The sequence below is a fragment of the Sarcophilus harrisii genome, chromosome 3, assembly GCF_902635505.1.
Source record: "Sarcophilus harrisii chromosome 3, mSarHar1.11, whole genome shotgun sequence".
Lineage (NCBI taxonomy): Eukaryota > Metazoa > Chordata > Mammalia > Dasyuromorphia > Dasyuridae > Sarcophilus > Sarcophilus harrisii.
This window is the reverse complement of record NC_045428.1, coordinates 356,560,665-356,581,382: the sequence shown is the minus strand read 5'-3', so window position 1 is coordinate 356,581,382 and position 20,718 is coordinate 356,560,665. Positions and strand designations below refer to the sequence as shown.

At 33.3% G+C, this 20,718-nt stretch overlaps 1 protein-coding gene across 3 annotated transcripts in view; it reads right to left on the bottom strand.

Annotated features, from left to right (window-relative positions):
• KIF5C (kinesin family member 5C) overlaps positions 1-20,718 on the bottom strand; it is a 188,654-nt gene that overhangs the window by 119,017 nt on the left and 48,919 nt on the right. The window lies entirely within an intron of this gene.

The window sequence follows — 20,718 nt, the reverse complement described above, 5'->3', positions numbered from 1 at the left end:
TTCAAGGCTACCCATATTTTTTACTTTAATCTTTTGATCCTATAAATTGCATGATTATCTATTTGGAGGTGAGTTTTCGGGGTTGGGGGGATGGAAGAAAAGTAAATACTGTGATCTATCTATCTTTTAAAACCTAAGGATAGTTCTAGGCCAAAATTTTCATTCAATAGTCTTTTCTCTAGATTAGGGCAACAATTCTGAATAAAATTAAAGGCAAGGAATGTTAATACTTATAAAATACTCATTGGGATTTCTAGTTTTGTTAGTGGCACAATATTACAATTCTGTTGGTGGCACAGAACTGTTAAGGAAATGAATCATGTATTCACTTTCTAGAACTCCATTCACTTAGCCAGTATGACTGAGTTTTAGTTGTAAAAAAAAATAAATTGGGTATTATCTTTGAGCTCCTGTCCAATATTTCATCTTTAGTATTCCAAGGATTCCAAAAGAATGATAGAATTGTGTCTCTATGGAATGGTCAAGACCAAAACTGTGCCACTAAAAATTGACAGGAAGAACAATTTATCTTGTTCAAATATCAATCAGCAGTAACCTCCAATTCTTTCCCCTTATTAGTATACCAAAAAAAATCTCTCAACATTAAAATATTGCATAAAGATAATAAGCACTGTCTACATCTTTTCCCCCTCAATAAGTCACACTGATTTTATGAAACTGGTTTCTTTCTTCAATGGTATTATGCATATGCTACTCTGCTAGTCATTACTCAAGATCAGCTTTCTACCCTCCTCCTTATAGTCATTTTAGGGATTCTGGGAAGGTCCTTTCTGCCCCTTCCCAATGACTTATGCCAAGAATTGCAATGAAGTTTAGGATTTTGACTTAAAACTTTGTTTCCTCTTTAAAATGCAGATATCTCTAGAGGTGACAGTACTTATAATACTATCTCTAATTATACTTCAATATGGATTTTTTTTAGCTCCTTGATTGACCAAAAGTCCTGAAGGTTAGAGTCAATGATTGTGTTAGAGGGAAAATAGGATATAGAAAGACATATATAACTGGGGTCTGAAAGAACTTTGTCTATTTTATGAATCCAGTTCACAACCCAGCTAAAAGTTTGATTTTCTGTGATTTATGCAATGAAATGATAAGTCTTAAGCACAAATTTCTAGCCTGGATCTAAGATCTCATTAGTATAGGGAATGCCTGCTGAAGATACTTTCCCTAAGTATCAATATCAACAATGGCTTTGCAACATCTTTGAGCATGGCCTGAGATATAGATAGCTAAAGTGACTTGCCTAGAATAACATAATCATAGTGTATGTTAATTGTAGACCTAGAACCCAGGTGGTCTTGACTCTAAAAGTGTTCTCTGCTACAGCATATTAATTTTCTCATAATAAATTATCTTAATTTATCAGCATTCCATATTCTTACTGGCTTCACATATTTGTTAATTTAATAATCAAATGAGGGAGTGGAGTGAACAAATGGGAATTTGACTATTCACTGAACACTTTGGAAAGATACAAAAATGAAGTTTGTGGTTCATTTAAAGTTAAATCCAAGATGTTTACAAATTTGATTATAATCACCAAGATGAATCATCTTGACAACAATAATAATCTGATTTGGGGGACAGGATCAGGGCAAAAATGCTAACCTATTAAATATTGTACATAGGAAGAAAAAAATCTTCCTGTTAGGCTCCCTGATCTTTTTTCAGCATTTATATTAGTATGAGAGTGGGGAGAGAAGAAAGGAAGTCCAAATATATTCTCTGAGCTTCAGTCAGATGGTGGGTACCATTTGTCAAGTGCCAAAGAAGTAATACAGCAATTTTCTATAGCCTGTTATTAACTGCCAAAAAAGAAACTGTCTAAGAATCATTATAACTCTATACTGAAAAAAAGGGCAGAAATTAGAAAATGAACACTTACAAAATCTATCTTGTCGTTTTAAACATTAACAGAATAACAGTGGAGTCAAAAATTAAAACACCGTTGTTACATTTCCTTTCTTGTCTTGAATTGGTAAGTAGGGGTTCATTTTAAATTAATGTTAACGTCTTGCTGACGGAATCCATTCAGGTATTTAATGTTGGTTTTAGAAAAACTGAGGGGCAGTGTAATATAGTGAATAGAGAGCTAGCCAGGAAGATATGGTTTCAAATTCCATCTTGGACACATTCTATGTCATTTTATGTCATTTTACACATTCTGATTATGTGATCCTGAGCAAGTCATTTAACATTTCAGTGCTCTTACCAATTCTCTTTAAGATGAGTTATATTCTGTTGAACTTGGCTTTTATCAATAATGAAGTGACTAGGGCTAATTCCAATAGACTTGTGATGGAGCCATTTGAATCCAGAAAGAGGACTGTTGGAACTAATGTGCATTACAACATAGCATTTTCACTCTTTTTTGTTGTTATTGTCTTCCCTTTTTTTTCTTTTTCTTTTATTCCATTTTTGTCCTGATTTTTCTTGTGCAGCATGATTAATGTGGAAATATGTACAGAAGAATTGCACATGTTTAACATATATTGGATTACTTGCTTTCTAGGAATGGAGTGGAGGGAAGGGAGAGAGAACCATTGGAACACAAGATTTTACAAGAATGAATGTTGAAAACTATCTTTGCAGGATAGAGTTATAGAAATAGAGTCAAATTATATTGGAGTTTCCTGATAGATATTTTCTGTAACAATGAAATCATAGACCTAGTTCTTATTCCTTATTAAGAGGTATCCTTGGTCAAGACCTAGTAAATAGCTGCCACAAATGGCACTCTGGCTAAAAGCTACATTGACTAGATGTAGTAGTCTTCATAGAAGGACTCTTTCTCATTTTAAATATAAGGGTTTCCCCTTATCACAGATCCAGCTTCAAAGTTCACACTTTACACAAATATTAAAAGGAAAGAAGTCAGTGAAAAAAGTATGTCAATCCTAGAAAATTCTGAGGTGGGAGGAAAGTGTGACTGTTTTATGACGATAGTAGATCTCATGTAACTAAAAATAAGGGACAATGAATTTTCCCCAAGGCAGTTAAGTTCCATAAAAGAACATAAGAAAGGTTTCTTTTTGCCAAGCAAAAAAAGAACACTGCAGTCAGCATTCCTGAAATGTGCATCTGGATCAGATTTCTTCTATTAGTTACTGTTTATAAGAAGAAAAGCTAAGCTCATCTTTTTTGATCAACTCCTAGAAGCAAATGCATTCATTTTCAGCACCAGTACCCACTTATATTTAGAGGACAGCTCCCCTACAATGTTCTTTACCATTTAGGCGGCACAACCTAGCATCTTCCAGGATTTTAAATCCAGTCAATGGTTTCTTAAGGATTCCTGAAGTGATCTTACCATCTAGCAAGAAGACAGCGTTACACTGAGTAGGACTTCTTATTCTGATCTGGTACAGAACAAAATAAAAATCTACAACTAAGTTGCTCAATACCTAATAGAATGTTTGATTTCAATTGATTGAAATATCAAAAGTTTGACAATTTATTCGAACAAAATTAATTTTTTTGTTGTTTGATAAAATTATAAGACCATAGGATATAGACTTAGAAAGTATCATCTACAAGCAGGCCCTTCATTTTACATCTTAATACATATTCTTTGAAACTCAAAATTTGATATGGATGTTATTTTTTAAAGTTTTATATCTAGAATTAAAAGCTTTAAAATTTTTTCTCAGATTTTGCATCTATACTCAGAAAATTACAGGATAACTTAGCTATTTCATTTGCCGAAATTAATTGAAGCAGTTGCACGTCACTAGAATGAAAGTTAATTGGGGTAGGTGAGTATTTTGGGCATATTAGAGAGAATTCATTACCAAGAAATATTTGATTTGTCTCATTTAATTTTTGAAGTTCATATTTACCTTTTTAATAATACATGAATCATATTGAGATTGCTGATATTTTTATAGAATCACAAAATATTTAAAGATAGTAACAATTTTATTTTTATACATACTGGCTTCAAATACACACATTTTCAACCATCTAGCAAATTAATAAGTACCCCCCAAAATACCTCATGATAATTATTTTTAAACTTCCATGGCTATTATGTTGATATGTCTGACTAGCATGCTCACTTTGTTTTTTACTATTTTACAGCAATTTTATTTTTGTAATAATAGCTTTTTACTTTCAAAATACATGCAAAAATAGTTTTCAACATTCACTCTTGCAAAACTTTATGTTCCAAATTTTTCTCCCTCCCTTCCTCCTCCTCCCCTCCCCTAAATATCAAGTAATCTATGTTAATATGTGCAATTCTTCTATACATATTTCCACATTTATCATGTTGCACAAGAAAAATCAGATCAAAAAGGGAAAAAATTGAGGAAAAAAGCAAGCAAACAACAACAAAAAAGGTGAGTATATTATGTTGTAATCCACAGTCAGTCCCTACAGTCCTCTTTCTGGATAGCATATTCACTTTGGAAGTAAGGTTTATCATCACAAAGAATAACCAAATGCAGCTCTATTCAAATAACAATGTAAATTATTAAGCATTAAATCATTCCTCAGGGGACCCTACTGGGTATAGTAGTAAACAAAAGTTGTGAGATCACCAAAGCAGCTAAATTAAGAAGCTAAAATTGAGAGTTGGAAGGGATAAATGATAAAAAAAAAAAAGATAATTAATGTCTTTAAGAAAAATTAGATAATCTACCTTCTACTAATTAAGTATTACTTTAGTGGGTAAACTCAAAAGCAAAAGGCTAAAAATTCCAGATTGCCTCAAGTCAAGGTTTGTACAGTTGACTGAAGGGAAATTTTGACCACTACAGTCATATACAAATTGATACTTAAAAGGTGGGACAAATTCAAGGAGTGATCTAGTTAAAACCTCTGACTTTTAAAATGAGGATTCCGAGGCCCTGGGAAGTAGGGTTAAGTGGCTTGTCCAGGGATCTCAAGTGATATAGTCAGGATTTGAACCTACAAATTCTTTATTCTAAGGACAGTGCTCTTCTACTATGCCATCTTGTCTCCTATGTGTATGCATTCTTTTCTCAATGAAAATGAAGTATGTCTAGTTTTACAGTACTGCCCTGATTTATGCTAATCCTTATTAGAACATAGCATTAATTTGGAGCTTTAAGTTTGAAAGGTGCTTTACAAATATTGTCCCATTTGAGCCTCACAATAACTCCACTGGGTCAACCTAGGTGTCTCTAACTTGGTAAGAATTCTACACAAACAACAAATGGCGCTTTAAAATCTTTAGCCACATTTCTGAATAAAGGATTCTGAATATGCAATTCAGATTAACCTCATAAAAGAGGGGAAAGGAAACATGTAGGCAACCCAGCCAAAATAATTAACCAACTCAGACCCTTGATTCAAATACAACTCCAGAATTTGAAAGAGACATTTTTCAGTGTAGAACGCAAGAGAGATGAAACATTTGAAGTGTTGGAAAAACAGAAACTAAAGAAAAAATGACACTCAGTTACAGGAGGTTCCACTGTTTATGGCTCCTGAATATATGCAAAGGATCAAAAAAAGCTTTATCTTTTTTAGTCCTTTATTTTTAGATACCAGGTTGCCATGGAAATTTTCCTTTCCATTAACATCAAATTCATTTGTCTTGAGGTAATTTGTATTATTTCATCTTCTAATGTTCTTGAAACCTCTTAAACCAACTTTAAGAGATTTTTAATCCCAGATTAGCCCAGACTCCAAAGTGTTTCTTTGTCACCTTGTGTTTTAAAAGCTCTCAAAGACAATGCAACGATGTCTTCAGCATTAAACCATTAGTCATGTTTTCAAAGTATATTGATGCAACTAAACTCCAGGATGCTTCAAGGTCGACAGAGAATTTCTTTGAATTTAGACAAAAGATTCCAAGGACATTTACAGGAAAGAAGAAAGGAAGTTAAACCCAATTGTCATTAAACCAAAGGCTCACATTTTGTGCCCTAGGTCCCAATTATGAAACTGGAATTCTTGTTCAAGTATGGATTAGACTAGACGGTCTCCAGGGTCATCAGATGCTGTGAATTGAGATTAATTATTTCTCAAGAGGGAAGGTTAAGGATCAACATAGTAGTCTCCCTGGGCAATATAGTATTGCTACAAAGAAGTCAGTCATTTGATCAAAGTTGCTCTTTCAAGTAGTAAGGACAAAAGAGGATAAAACCAAAAAAAAAAAAAGAATTTAGGCCAGTACTATAGCTAAACTGGTGATATTAAAACCTGCAGTTTCATGCAATTTAGGGGGAATAAAGGAGGAGCAAAAGGATGGGGGAGGAAGAACACCAATCATAAAATAATCCACCTCCAGCTGATCCTTTGTGTGAAGTAACTAGTCAATGTGGAAGCATCAGCTTCCCTCTTCTCTCTTTGTTGTCTTCCTTCTCCTGATCCTTATATAACTTCCTCTTTCTGACTTTCCACCAATAAATTTGGATAGCAATAGTCTTTAGATCTGGCATTTCTTGGCACCTTTGAATCCCAGGCCTTGAATTTTGACTTTGTGCCTTTGATGCCCTAATCTTGGACTATCCCTAGCATATTCTCCTGAGATTTGCAGACTTTCTTAGATTGCCTACTAATCTCTTGTGCTAAACTTAGCAAAGGTTGGTACTTCCTGAAGGACTGGCTAGATACAACGTAAAGTTTAAAGAATATTTTTTTCCTATCAACTAAAAAATCCATCTGCAGTACTAAAATACTGCATCTCCAAAAGGCAAAGAACTAAACTAATTACTTTCCTTCACAAAATAATCAGTATAATCATTATTAAGTACTTAAAGTACTTATTTGCAAATCCTTCTTTTCACTAAATTCCTCCAATTCCTAATGATATCATAAATATGACCCTTGAACATTACACCAAAGAAGCAATAACTTAGCAGATCCTTCCAAATTCTAAAGATCCAGAGAATAATATTGGCAAAATATTGTATGTCTATCATGAAATTCAAAAAGATTTATCCACTAAAGGGTCAAGGACCAGGTAATCACGTTTTCAGCTTATGAAGACACAGTCTTCTAAAAGATGTGGAAAAAGCTGCAATCTTGTCCACTGAGGGAATACTGCCTACAACAAAACTTCAACTCTATGAGGAACTGAAATAGATCCTAGTGACTCAAGATAAAAAGAGATGTATCATGACCAATGATCCCTGTACTCAACTGAGAAGATTATGACCTAGAAAAAAGGGGAAAGACATATTTAAAGAGATAAAGAACTACTAATACTATATACAATAATAAGTATAGATAATAAAACATTATTGGCACCTTGATGGATCTGTGATCTCATCTGTTCCAACGTACAAAAAGGAACTTATCTATAGCCTCACATTTGATGCAAAGTTTGCCCATTTAGTTCCATAAATCCTTTTCTGAGCCACTATCCTATTACTACTATACTATATGCCATATAGCTACTATACTGATATCATTCTTCTAGGTCTCCTGACATTGCATGAAGACCAATGAAATATGTAGGCTATGTAGTCATTATCCTCTATTCCTGCTACATGAGCGGTCCATCTCCTTTTAAAATCACAGTTTAAGTCTAAGCCTAAGGCTTTGTACCCCTCTATCTCTTATTGACTATATCACAAGGAGTTATGAGGAATGAGGTCTATAAACCTAAAAGGTTTATATAAATTTTTAGGGTATATTTGGGGGGGTGATTCCAAAAAAGTATTAGATATTACTATTACTGCTGTGCTAAAATCCTATCCCAGAGTGTAGTTGTGGCTGTAGGATCTAGATCATGGTACTAGAGGCTGAAGGAATTTCCAAGATCAACTATTCCAACCTTTTCATTTTACAGACAAGGAGACTAAGTCCTATGGATTTGTCCAAGGTTCACACAGGTAGCAAGCATCAAAGATGGAATTTCCAGTAGGAGATGGTATGAAGGTAAAGCAGGATCTCAAAAGGGTAAGAAAAAAGGCTTGAGCAAACTGTTCCAATTTAGAAGGTCTTTGAAAATGAGACCAATAATCAAATGTATATCTATCCTGGGTGGATCATCCTAAATAAATTCAGAGAGCTACATTACAAGCAGGTTGGCCAACAGATGGTTCATGTATTTTGGCCACAGAACCTCATGAAACCCTGTTGGATTCTAATTTACCTCTAACAGAAGAAATACCAACACTAATGAAATCACAGATCTTTGGCATATGAAAACATAATGATCTCCTTAATAGTATTGTTAAAAGTTAAAATAGGAACTGAGCATAGTTAATCTGGAAATTAAGGAATTAATAAAAAGCATTTATCAAATATACAAAGCACTATGTTGGGAATACATCTAGCAAAGCAAAGTAACCTTGTTCTGAAGGAGTATACATCCTAATAGAGAGAGAAAACACATAGATTTCAGCTGCAAGTTAGATAGAATGTTATGTAGTCCTTAGGGTACAGAGGCAAAGTCAATGGTAATAGTTTTTTAAATGTAATTTCCACAAATAAAACATATACATTTCTGACAATGCATTATATAATAGTGCCCTAGAATTCACTGATGAAAGCTTTCTTTTCCATTCTAAATCTTCACTAAATGTGGTTTCCAAGAAGGCAGAGGGTACAGAAGTGGAAGAAGGAGAGACAGAGAGAGACAAAGACAGAGAGAAGACAGAGACAGACAGAGACACCAAGAGAGAATATAAAAGCCGTTATCTGAGAGAGAATAAAATAAATTGTTTCAATCTTGGAGAAGAGAATATTTTTTGCCAGGCAGTCAGTCCCATACATGTTGCTTTATTAGTATATGTAGTAGTAATATTACTTAAATAATAATGATGGTGATATTTAATTTTAATATAAATTACTTTGAAATGACTGACCCTTATGGTTGCAATATTCTCACCCCATCATCTTAGTTTTCCTGACTTCATTCAGATTCAACTTAAATCCCATATTCTACAGGAAGACTTTCCTGAACATCTCCACCCTCCTATCCAACCCAGCTCCAGCTACTAATGTCTTCTCCTCTTACATTGCCTTCCAATTACTTGGTATAAAGTTTATATGTAATCTAACTGTATGTAGTTTTCCCCATTAGAATAGAAACAACTTGTCCACAGGATCTGTTTTTGTCTGATTGTTTTGTTGATCCCATTTGGTTAGCAGAGTGCCTGATACATACTAAGTATTTAATAAATGCTTATTGACCTATTGCCTCATCTAATTGTGGTAAAAACTTTCTCCATGTTGGATTTTGGCATTCCTTTTGGATATATAGAGATAAAAAAAAAGACTTGCTCTTCCCACAAGTTGTAGATTTATAATAGAAAATTTACTTTTAAAAAATCCTAAGAGTAGGCAATCTATAAACCTTATATGGAGGTGAACTCTAGAGGGAAACAAACTCAAGTTAGAGATTATGAGGATTTTGACAGTCTGAACTCTAGAGGGAAACAATTAAACTCAAGTTAGAGATTACAAAGATTTTGACAGTTTGAAATAATATATCTAAAACATTAATAACAAAGATGAGATTTCTTAGGTGAATGTGTAAGTCCATTTATAACAAAACTAACATGATGTATTTTATTGAACCTATAAAATACGAGCACTCTTACTTGGAGGAATAGGTTTAGAAAGAAGCCAAGGGAAGAGTAAAAGGCTTTGATAGATTCCCTCTATATTTTCTTATATATTAAATGACTGCAGCAAAACAACAGTGTCTGATTGATTATACATAGCACTACTAGCCACTGCTGTTGAGCGGTGGGGAAAAAAAAAAACATGAGACTTGGAATCAGAAGCTCTGGGATTAGATTTTTTTTTTCTACTCCTAAACCTAACCTCACAACTTACTAGTTGTGGCACTGTCCAAACTTTAGTTTGCACAATCTGTAAAATGATGATAATAATAGCAATTTTGCATTATTTACTCACAAAGCACAATTATATATATATATTATATATATTTTATAGCCTTGTGTAACATATTTCCACTATTTATTTTTTAATAAAAAAAAATAATGACAAGTTACTTTGGGGCTAACAAAGCCACCACCAGTTTTGTTAGTGACTACATGCATCTTTCTAGCTTGAACCTCAAAAACTTCAAACAAAATAAGAATCATAAGTTCATAAATTTAGAGGTATTCTAATTTAATTTAATCTAATTTAATCTTCTCATTTTTTCAGATAAAGAAAAAAAGATGTATAAGTTATTTTGTCCAAAGTCAGAGAGGTAGTATGTGACATAGCTGAGATTTCAAATCAGTTCCTCTGACTACAAATACTGAAAGCTTTCCTCTAAATCATCTATTTATTTATTTATTTTTATAGATTTGCATTTTCCTATACTATTCTGTAATTTTGCTAATGTCTAGGGGTGGATTTTTTTCAACTAGAATGTTTTAAATTTAATTAACAGTTTAAGAAATACCCAATGTAACTGTTGGTTGCATAACCTTGAACATAATAGATGCTCAGTAAAGACTTATTAGTTATGATTCATATCAGCAAGTGAAGCAGGAATCTCAAGAACCTGGCTGATAGGAAGCAAGAGACCAGAAAATAAAAGGATAGAAACAGTTACTCACCTTCACCCACCAGTGACAGAGTAGTATAAACACATTATCCTTTTTACCACTACTGGCTATCTCTATGTTCTTCCTTTCAAATTTCAAACTTAAAATCATAGCATAGGGGACTGGCCTGAAAATTGCTATGCAAAAGACAAACTTCATATTCAACATGGTAGACTCCCACAATACAACTCATTATATGGTTATCTCTTCCAGGGAATTAAGGGAACTGTGCCCCTGTGATTTAGAAAATCTGTATAAAAATTTTTGGCCCTCCCTTCATACCAGAAAGGAAGTCTGAACTTACAGTTTTCTTTTTCTTTTATGGGGTGTTTACAGTACTTTATTGTAAAATGTGAGTTAAGTATTTGGCCATAGTTTATATTATACAAATATTTTATTCATTTTTGAGTTTCTGAGCTTTTTTCTGTGTCATTTGCTGACCTTCATGCATCATCTGTGGTTTCTGCTAAACTCTCCAAAATTTCTTTTGAAATTTCTTATGCCAACCTGCAATATGAGGAAACTGATGGGCAAAATCACAATGTAAAAGGAATAACTATATTAACAAGGTTCCTAGTTATAGTCCTCTACTTAATCACCATTACAACTGAATCCCAAGTTGTCAAACCCTTTCACAAATGTCAAATTTAGTATTCTTACATCATTTGATCTAGTAAATGCCACTAATTCACCTATCAATTAAAAAAAAACCAGACAACATGCAAGGCCACATTCACAGCTAACCCTGAAGAATGTCCACTGTCATTGTGAGCTTTCCACTGATTTTCCATGTTCTCAACCTGATTTTTTTCATTTTCTCTATCTATGCTAGTATCAAGGGATCTGGATATATGTGATATCCTTAAACCAGATTGGATATAAGGAGGATTCATCTCTTTTCCTCACACTTACTTAGGAAGTTTCCTATTTTCTTTTGAAGGCAAAGTTGAAAATTACCAAAGTAAAGTTTTCAATGAAACATACCCATTAAATAATAATTAGGTCCACCAAAGTTAGTAGGCTGATCTCCCAAGAAAAAAAAAATAAAAACAAAACCTTACTGGGAAGGGTTTATATAGATCTACCATAATTGATTGTCCAATTATAGCCAAAATATAGACAGTTAAGAAAAAGACCCTAGTAAAACATGTCAAGGATAACAATTCAAAAGTGATAATAAAGGAAAAGACTGTTGTGGATCTAAGACATTTAATGAAGATTGTTTTCAGTCTTGTTCCAAAGAATTAACTATTTGCCTCAAAAATATGATGCTTATTTTGGTATGTTCCTGTATTTTTTCATTTCATGTCAAAATAAATGGAATTCCTATCCCATACTTCATTTCCTAAATCCCAACCACTTCTAACTATGATTAATCAGATCACATTCTAAGTTTATATGTCCAGCCTCTGCTATAATACTAGAGAAAACAAACCTTAAGATGATAAAGGTAGTTTTTGTGTTCCATGCATATAAAGCAGATGCATAAAGAAGTATTGCTCTAGTTACTTCAACAGCCCTGGACTTTTGCCAAGTTAGGTCCCAAGAACAAACATTCCATACCTACAAGGGGAAAAAAGCACTTCCAAGGAGGACACTTTGTGGGTTTATTTGGCAAAATGGCAAACACCTAAGAAAATTCTAAATACTCTTGTTGGGACAGAGTGACCTAATCTATTCTCCACATTGCTATGAAGTTATTCAACCAATTTACCAAAATAAAAACCTCCCAGTAGTGATTACACTAACAGAGTCTCCAGGGAACAAAAGACTGGCTCAGCACCATCTGTTTTGTTCACTGAGGACACTACTGAATCTTCTTCCTTATGAGGAAAAAGAAACCATTTTGTCCAATTCTAGGGAATGTAGAAGTATATATACCTAACTAAAAATGAAACACGAATAGCACTTTCTCGATATTGCTATATTTTGAGTAATGACCACTCTTCAGAAATACTTCAATGCAATAGTTTCTATAATAATCCTATCTACTTGTATAGTATCTTGTATTTCTCAAAGGAATTGCACACATGCACTTTATGTTTTTCATAAAAACAACACACATATAACTGCATTTGAAGCCACAACCTGTGAGATAGGTAGAGCTGAAATCATTTTTCTCCTTTCATAACATGAAATTGGTGAAGTGATTTGCCTAATACCATACAATACATCCCTTTTGACTCTAAATTTGACTCTAAAAATACCAAATCTTTTGTTGTGACATTCAAAACTATTTATTTAATTTTTAATTTATTGAATAAAACAATTTCTTCCATAACATATATTTTTTTTAAAAAATTGCACATGAAACTACAAATCTGTTGTGTACAACTTGCTATTTCTTTTAAGTATATAATAAAGTTATTTTGTAAATTTCTTTTTTTCTTTTCTCCCCCCATCCTAGAGTTGGCTACCATTAGACACAATTATGCAACTTTATGTAAAATCATTCTATACATATTTATATTTATCAATTCTTTGTCTAGATAGAGATAGCATTCTTCATATGTCCTTTGTAACTAATCTGAGTACTTATAATAGTCAAAATGATTTATTCACTCTATTTACAAGGTGACTCTTTTCAACATCTCCAGGTTAAATCCATATTTTTTCTTATTTATTTTTCATTTTTATTCTTCTATGTCCCAGCCCATCTGATCTATTTATTCCTCCACATGCATGACATTCCACCTTTAGTTTCTTTCATGCCTAGAAAGCACCTCATGTGTTCATGCCTAACTCCTAAAAAAAATTCATATATATATATATATATATATATATGTTGTTTTTACCCATCTGATATTAAGCCCTTAATAATGCTTATTGACTGACCATACATGTTGCTTTCTCCCAAATGGAATATAAACTACATAAAGGCAGAAACTATTTTTTAGTCTATGAATCCAAATACCTAGAAATTAAGTCATTGTAAACAGTCTTGTTTTCCTGAAATTATTCATCTTTTCATTCCACATCTTCTTTATAACTATTCCTTTAAGTACATATTTAGAATATATATTTATTTATTTATACTTTATATTACTGTTCATTAGAGAGTTTAAACTTTTATTAACATATACAATTTGTTTTATCACAAAGTAAATAGAAGCTACGAAAAATGGAATTTTCTGGCATTAAAAACTACTTTTTAGGTGATCCTCATGAAAAGGACCCATATGCACAAAAATATTTATAGTAACTCCTTTTTGTAATAGCACAGAATTAAAAACTGAGAGGAGGCCCATCAAGTGGGAATTGGCTAAGCAAGCTATAGTATATGAATGTAATGGAATCTATGTTGTAACAACTGATGACAGGAAGGGTTTCTGAGAAACCTGGGAAAATTTATACAAACTGATGCAAAGTGAAGTGAACAGAACAAAGAGAGCAATTCATACAGTGACAATAATATTAAGACTTAGGAATACTGATCAACACAATGACTAATTACAATTCCAGAAGACTCATTAAAAAAAATGCTATCGACCTCCAGACTGAAAGTTAATGAACTCAAGAGTACAGATTAAGGCAATCTTCATAGGTTGATAAAGACTTTTAGCTAAGAATTTCAATGACTTCTTCAATGACAGGGATCAATTTACCAGATTAACTAAGGGACAACTTGAATTCTAAAGGAATGAAACAGATGACTGGTAAACTTCAGAGAACAACACAATAACTAGTAGACTCAACTATGGACATGAAAAGAGAATCTAAGGGTCCCTCATTCATAGAAGGGGAAGAATGATGGAGCAAATGGAGTTGAAATCCAGAGGGAAAGGGTAAGTAACATCAAACACATAGAGATAAAAGTGTCAAAGATAAACCTCATCTACTTAATAAATTTTATCATAATAATTATTAACTCATGATTTTTCCTAAGATCAATAAGCTAATGCTAGTAAATAAAACAGCATGTTATTCAAAGCATTCTTCAGTCAACTAAACTGTAGAAAAATTCAAAAATCTAATCTGAAAAATCTCATCTAAAAATAGACATTATATGTCTTCAAATACAATGTTTTCATTTGAAGGATTAGGGAACTACCTAAAGAGAAAGGTGATTTATTCAAAGTAGTTAAAGGACTTAGATTCAAACCCAGATCTCTTAAATACCAGGTTAGTAGTTCTCCTTCTACCACAGTTGCATGTGAGCTTTTCCTTGTATTTTACATTGAATGAAAATATTTTGAAAATTTACCAAAATTTCTACCTTTAAAACAGAGACAAATAATCTAGAAAGAAGAAAACTTCTGTTGTGATAGAAATAGAATTACCTCTTTATCACTTGTTACTATATTAGTCATAATAATTTCTTACTCCAGTCCTCTGGAAGAGAGTAAAACCAGCATTATAGACGGTAAACTGCTGGAAAGTCCAGTAACTAGAAGACTGGAAGGGCATAATGAAACTTCAAGTCCTAAAAAGTATTTGATACACACAATAAAGCTACATCAATATATTGAAGTTTCAACTAATATGTTCACAATAACTAGTAGATCCATTATCTGAGCACTTTTTCACTACAGACAGACTTACAAGGCCTAATTCTTCTTTTCTAATTTCTGCATAAGATTAACATCTACTTTGGATCTAGGTAATAATTACTCCACTCCGGAAAAAAACACAACTGCCCTCTAGAGTTGCTTCCATAGCCTAAGATTTCTTAGACAACGAGGAGTTTGGCCACATTGGTATCTGTCATGGGATACCAGGTTCCAATGAAATCCTTAAGGTTATAATAACATACATATTAATAGGATCTCTTTCAACTACCCTACCACGTTCAATATTCTAAATCAGAATTCACTCTTTGAAACAAGAAAACAAAAACAAAACAAAACAACAACAAAAAATGATATGAAATCAAGAAGGTGGAGTAAAGGCAGAAATCGCTCTTTAGGTATCTCTTTTTTGTCCAAGATTTCAAGAGCACATTTGATGGGGACTTCATTAGAAGAAAATAAATCTCTTATGTTTTATTTATTTCCCTGTTAAGGAAAAGTAGTGTGGTACTTTGGGGAAAGAGCCAGGTTCGAATTCTGGTTTCAATTGCTGCCTGTGGTATCCTAAGCAAGTAATTTCATTTCTGTCTGTCTCCTGATTTGTAAAATAAAAGAAATAAGATCTATAAGATTTTCTGTTTTATTATATAATAGATTCCCTACTAGACCATTCTAGGCCATGTCTCCCCTTCCAATTAAAATGGTCTTTAGGGCTATATGTTCCTTCTTTTATCTTCTTAACACTTTAGTCAGATGCTTCCTTCTTCAATCAATCAAAAAAACAGCATTTATTATGCTAGACATTCCGGTAATTTTTGAGAATACCAATTCAAAAAAACTCTCCAGGAGCTTAATATTTTAATACCAGAAACCATAAATAAATGTGAGTGTGCAAATACAGAATGAACATAAAGATAATAAATACAATTAAAAACAGAGTAGTAGTAATACAAGGGTTCTAGATCTGGAGTCCATAAACTTAGTTTTAAAAATATCTGATGACAGAAAATAGTGAGGGACCCCAGGTTAAGAATCTTTTTATCAGTGCCCTCTCTCTCTAACTATCTTGGTTCTATAATTACCTTATTTCTACTAATTGGTTTCTTTTGTATTCCTATATATTTTATTATACATATTTAAAAACTTTATTTTTGGAAAAAAATTGTTTCATCAGACTTCTAAATGTATCCATCGTACAAAAAAAAAAGGACTTTTGGGATAGCAGTTGTGTTTGGGAAGTAGAACACAAGCCCTCCTTGGCTCTTAAGAGATTCTATTAACCAAGAATTAAAAAAAAATTGTTTGTGATCATGATTTCCTCAGCCTCAGCTGAACATACTGTAGGCTTACCAGGAAAACACTTGGGCTCTGCCTCAATACATTTCTATTCTGAGACATCAACTGGGAGACAAGAATGCAACAAGAAAAGTCAATTGGCACAGAGAAGTACCTTTTTTTAGGATAAAAAATGTCACCTCAAATCAATCTAAAACAGCCCAAGCAAGTGTAGGCTTAAAATGGCTCTTACACTCTTATACCATCAGTTACCTGTATCACTCTGATTTTCTTTCATAAACATTTTAAAATAATTTCTGGAAACTTTCCAGCTAAACCCCATAGCCTACTTTAAAGAGTTATTTCATACTATCAAAAAATTCCAAGAATTTTGGGAGCAAATTGATTCTGAATCCCCAGCTATACTCTTCTGCCTTTCACAGCAGAATATCATTTGTGATTCACAAGTAATTCCCTTGTTTACTAGCTTAGAAAAGGCATATTTGTTCTCTATCTCATCCATCTTCTTCTGGTCTCATTAAATATTTATGGACACTGACACATCACACTATCAGATCCTTCTTTCACACATACATGTTTTGCTCCCATCTTCTCTTTCATATGCATATATTTTTCCATTATTCCAATTTTACTCCATACACTGAGTTTCTTGAATTTACAAGTCTCCCAGATACTGGCCACTAACTTAAGAGTCACAAGTAAGACATTAATAAAGGAATATTCCTAATGCCACTAATAAGCTAAACTTTTATTGTTTCACATGAGGAAGTGGCAATACCCTAAAATCATAATTTACAGAAGTCAGCAATCTGCTATAGAAAAGAGAATCTTCCTACTTAATATCCTCTACATATATGAAAACAGTGCTAGATAATAATAATAGTTCATATTTATATAGCATTTCTATACAAAATATTTTTAAATTAGTAGTGTAATATTGTCTCTGCTTTTCAAGGATCCCTTAGATTGGGTGACTTGCTAGAATCACATGCCTCATAAGTGATGGAGCCAACAGAAGCCAGGTCTTCTGATAACTTCTTTGTTCTCTACATGGCACCATACTATATTACACAGGGGACAATCCGTAACTACAAATGTATGTTTTTCAATTCTCTTCAGAATCTCCCTCAACTAATTTTGGCCACTCAAAAATATGGCTCTATTAAAGATTTACCTGAACAACCTATAAATCCAGAAGTAAAGATAGAGTTCATTGGCATTTAGGGAAGTAGTAACTTTTCAGAGGAGAATATCAGATGAATGTGGAACTTCTCATGCTATGACTATTGACTCAACATATCATCCCTTGTCTTATATTCATTAATTTCCTGTTTCATGTAAAATCAAAATATCTAAGCTTTCTGGGATAGAAGAAAGAAGTAGAAGACAAAAAAGGCAAGAAGAAGAGAAAGAAAATAGGTTCTTTTTTCTATAAATACTCCAACAGTATAACAATCATAAAGGATAACAACCCTAATTTATCTCTCCAGCAAAGTCTTCATTGTTAAAAAGCTTTCAGATTTTGTCTTAAAGTGGATTCATTATATTTGCAAACTATTAAAAAATTTATAGAGTAAGGAATTTTAAAAAGCATAGTTCTAGATTGGTTTTTTGGGGGGGAAGTTGGTTGTAATTTTTGGTTGTAAATTACAAAAAAGCACCACAGCTTTACCACCTCTGTGTCATGAAACTCTCTCCTAAATATTTGGGTTCAAACCTGGCTCTTCCACTTACATTGTGATCTTGAGCAAAGCACCGATTCTCTGTAGGCCTCAGTTTTCTTATCAATAGCGTAAGAGAGGTCAGCTATACTATTTCTAAGGTCCTCCTCCCCAGTTCTAAATTTTATAATTTTATGATCTTCCATTTACAAAACCATTCTTTCACTATATTTATTCAGCCTTATATGTAATACATAATATATGCTTTTAGTCAATGAGCAAAAACCATTATATGTCAATCAAGTCACTGTCTGGTTCTTTCTAGCTAACAGTAATTTTTTTAGTTGGATGGCAGTGAAAACTTAGTAGATCTCTCCAACTTTATTGGAACTCCTAAAATTATTACTGGGAATAACTAAGACCTGTGACTCAAAAACAGAACCTAGAAGACAGCTCTTTGAGGATGAGCTAAGCAAAAAATACAAGGTTTCATAAGACACCAAATGGAAAAGTAATTCTCCCAACACTCAGGCACCCAGGAACATAGCAGTAGATGGGCACAGAGAGAAAACTCATTAAATCTGCAAAAATGACAATTCCAATGTGATTGGCTCTTCAAGATACTCATTAGATATCACCAACAGAATAAAAACAAGGTTTATGTGAACACTGGTGAAGAAGTTCAAACTGGATCCTGATAATTCTGTTTCTATTAGTCCTAAATGAACTAGAGACCTGAAACAATTACCAAAGTGAGCTGACAGTTTGCTCCACATTTACTATTTTTTTTTATTAAAGCTTTATATTAATGCATATGCATGGGTAATTTTTCCAACATTGACCCTTGCACAATCTTTTGTTGCAAATTTTTCCCTCCTTTCCCTCACCCCCCTTCCCCTATCTGGTAGGTAGTCCAATACATGTTAAACATGTTGAAATACATGTTAGATCCAATATATGTATACATATTTATACAATTATCTTGTTGTGCAAGAAAAATCAGATCAAGAAGGAAGAAAAACTGAAAAAGAAAACACAATGCAAGCAAGTAACAACAGAGAGAGTGAGAATGCTATGTTGTGTTCCACACTCTGTTCCTACGGTTCTCTCTCTAGGTGTAGATAGTTCTCTTCATCACTGCACAAGTGGAACTGGTTGGAATCATCTCAATATTAAAGAGAATCAGGTCTATCAGAATTGACCGTTGTAGTCTTGCTGTTGCCATGTGTAATGATCTCCTGGTTCTGCTTATTTTACTTCATGTAAGTCTCTTCAAGCCTCTCTGAAATCATCCTGCTGATCATTTCTCATGGAACAACCACACTTACTAAATTGATGCACAAAATGGTTTTTTAAAAAAAAGTTATATAAGGCATTCTCTACCTGTTTCATGCAGCCATATATTTGGGAAGTAAAGAAAAGAGAGGGAGTGTAACATGCATGATAGAGAGTTAGCTGTGAAATCAGGAAGGCCTTGGTCCAGGTCTTGCCTTTCACATATACTGGTTTTGTGATCCTAGGCAAGCAAGTCATTTCACCTCTCATATCGTGGACCTGTGGCATGAAACTAGTCATACTGATATAGAAAACCACAAATTATGATTATTTATGTTGTGATGCATTTTTAAATATTTTGGCAAACATTTTGTAATTACTTTTTAATCTCATTCAGTCACAGATGGAACTTTGTCCTTGGCATATGGCCACTAATTTTTTTTCTGAGATAATTGGGGTTATGTGACTTTCCCAGAGTCAGACAGCCTGGAAGTGTTAAATGTCTGAGGCCAGATTTGAACTCAGGCTCTCCTGACTTCAGGGCTGGTGCTCTATCCCCTGTGCCACCCAGCTGCTCCCACAGATAACTTGCAGAAGAGGTATTTGCCCTTACTGGTAGATGCAAACACTTCATTAGGGAGGAAGTCCCCCGAATCACTAAAATCACAGGATTCCTCTCTAGCTTTAAAGAATAGCAGCAACAATAACAGACAAAGGGAATTGGCAAAAACATTATCTCCCCAAAATAACAATTAGTGTTTCTTTCTAACGTTTGGCACTTACTTAGCACATGCCACCTTGTGCTATGTAAAACATCTTAATAGAGCTACTCTGACTCTTCTAACAGGTTATCCTTCTAACCCATTAAGATAAAGGATTGTGTCATAATTTGTTGTACTTTTATCTTTATCTTAATCTTATGGATCTAACATTGTACTCTAATATATAATGAACCTTCAGTAAATGTTTTGATGAAGAAGATATTTTCCATCTTTCTTTTGTTGTGAAGCAACTGACCCGTTGCATCAGTGAATCCATTTGGGCTTTTCTTGGCAGAAATAATGGAGTGGTTTGACATTCCTTTTCTGGCTCATTTTATAGACAAGAAAACTGAAGTAAGGTTAAGTGACTTGGTAAGGGTATTTGAAACCTAGGATTTGACCTTAGGAAGATGAGTCTTCCTGACTCCAGATCAGGCTTATAACTAGAAGGGTTATTTAATAATATGACTCTAGACAATGGGTGTGCTAGACATTTCAAGTTACTTACTATTCTGATGATCATCGCTCTAACATTAAAATAAATCCAACAGTCTTAACCCCAAATCTGTTCATGTAAGTTAACATACAGCACATAAATGACTATGAATTAGTCCCTTGAAAGACTTAAAATTTGTAGTCAAAGCAACAGTCAACTGTAACTTCAGAGATCAAACAGGGAAACACACCTTCTGCCAGAGAGATGAGG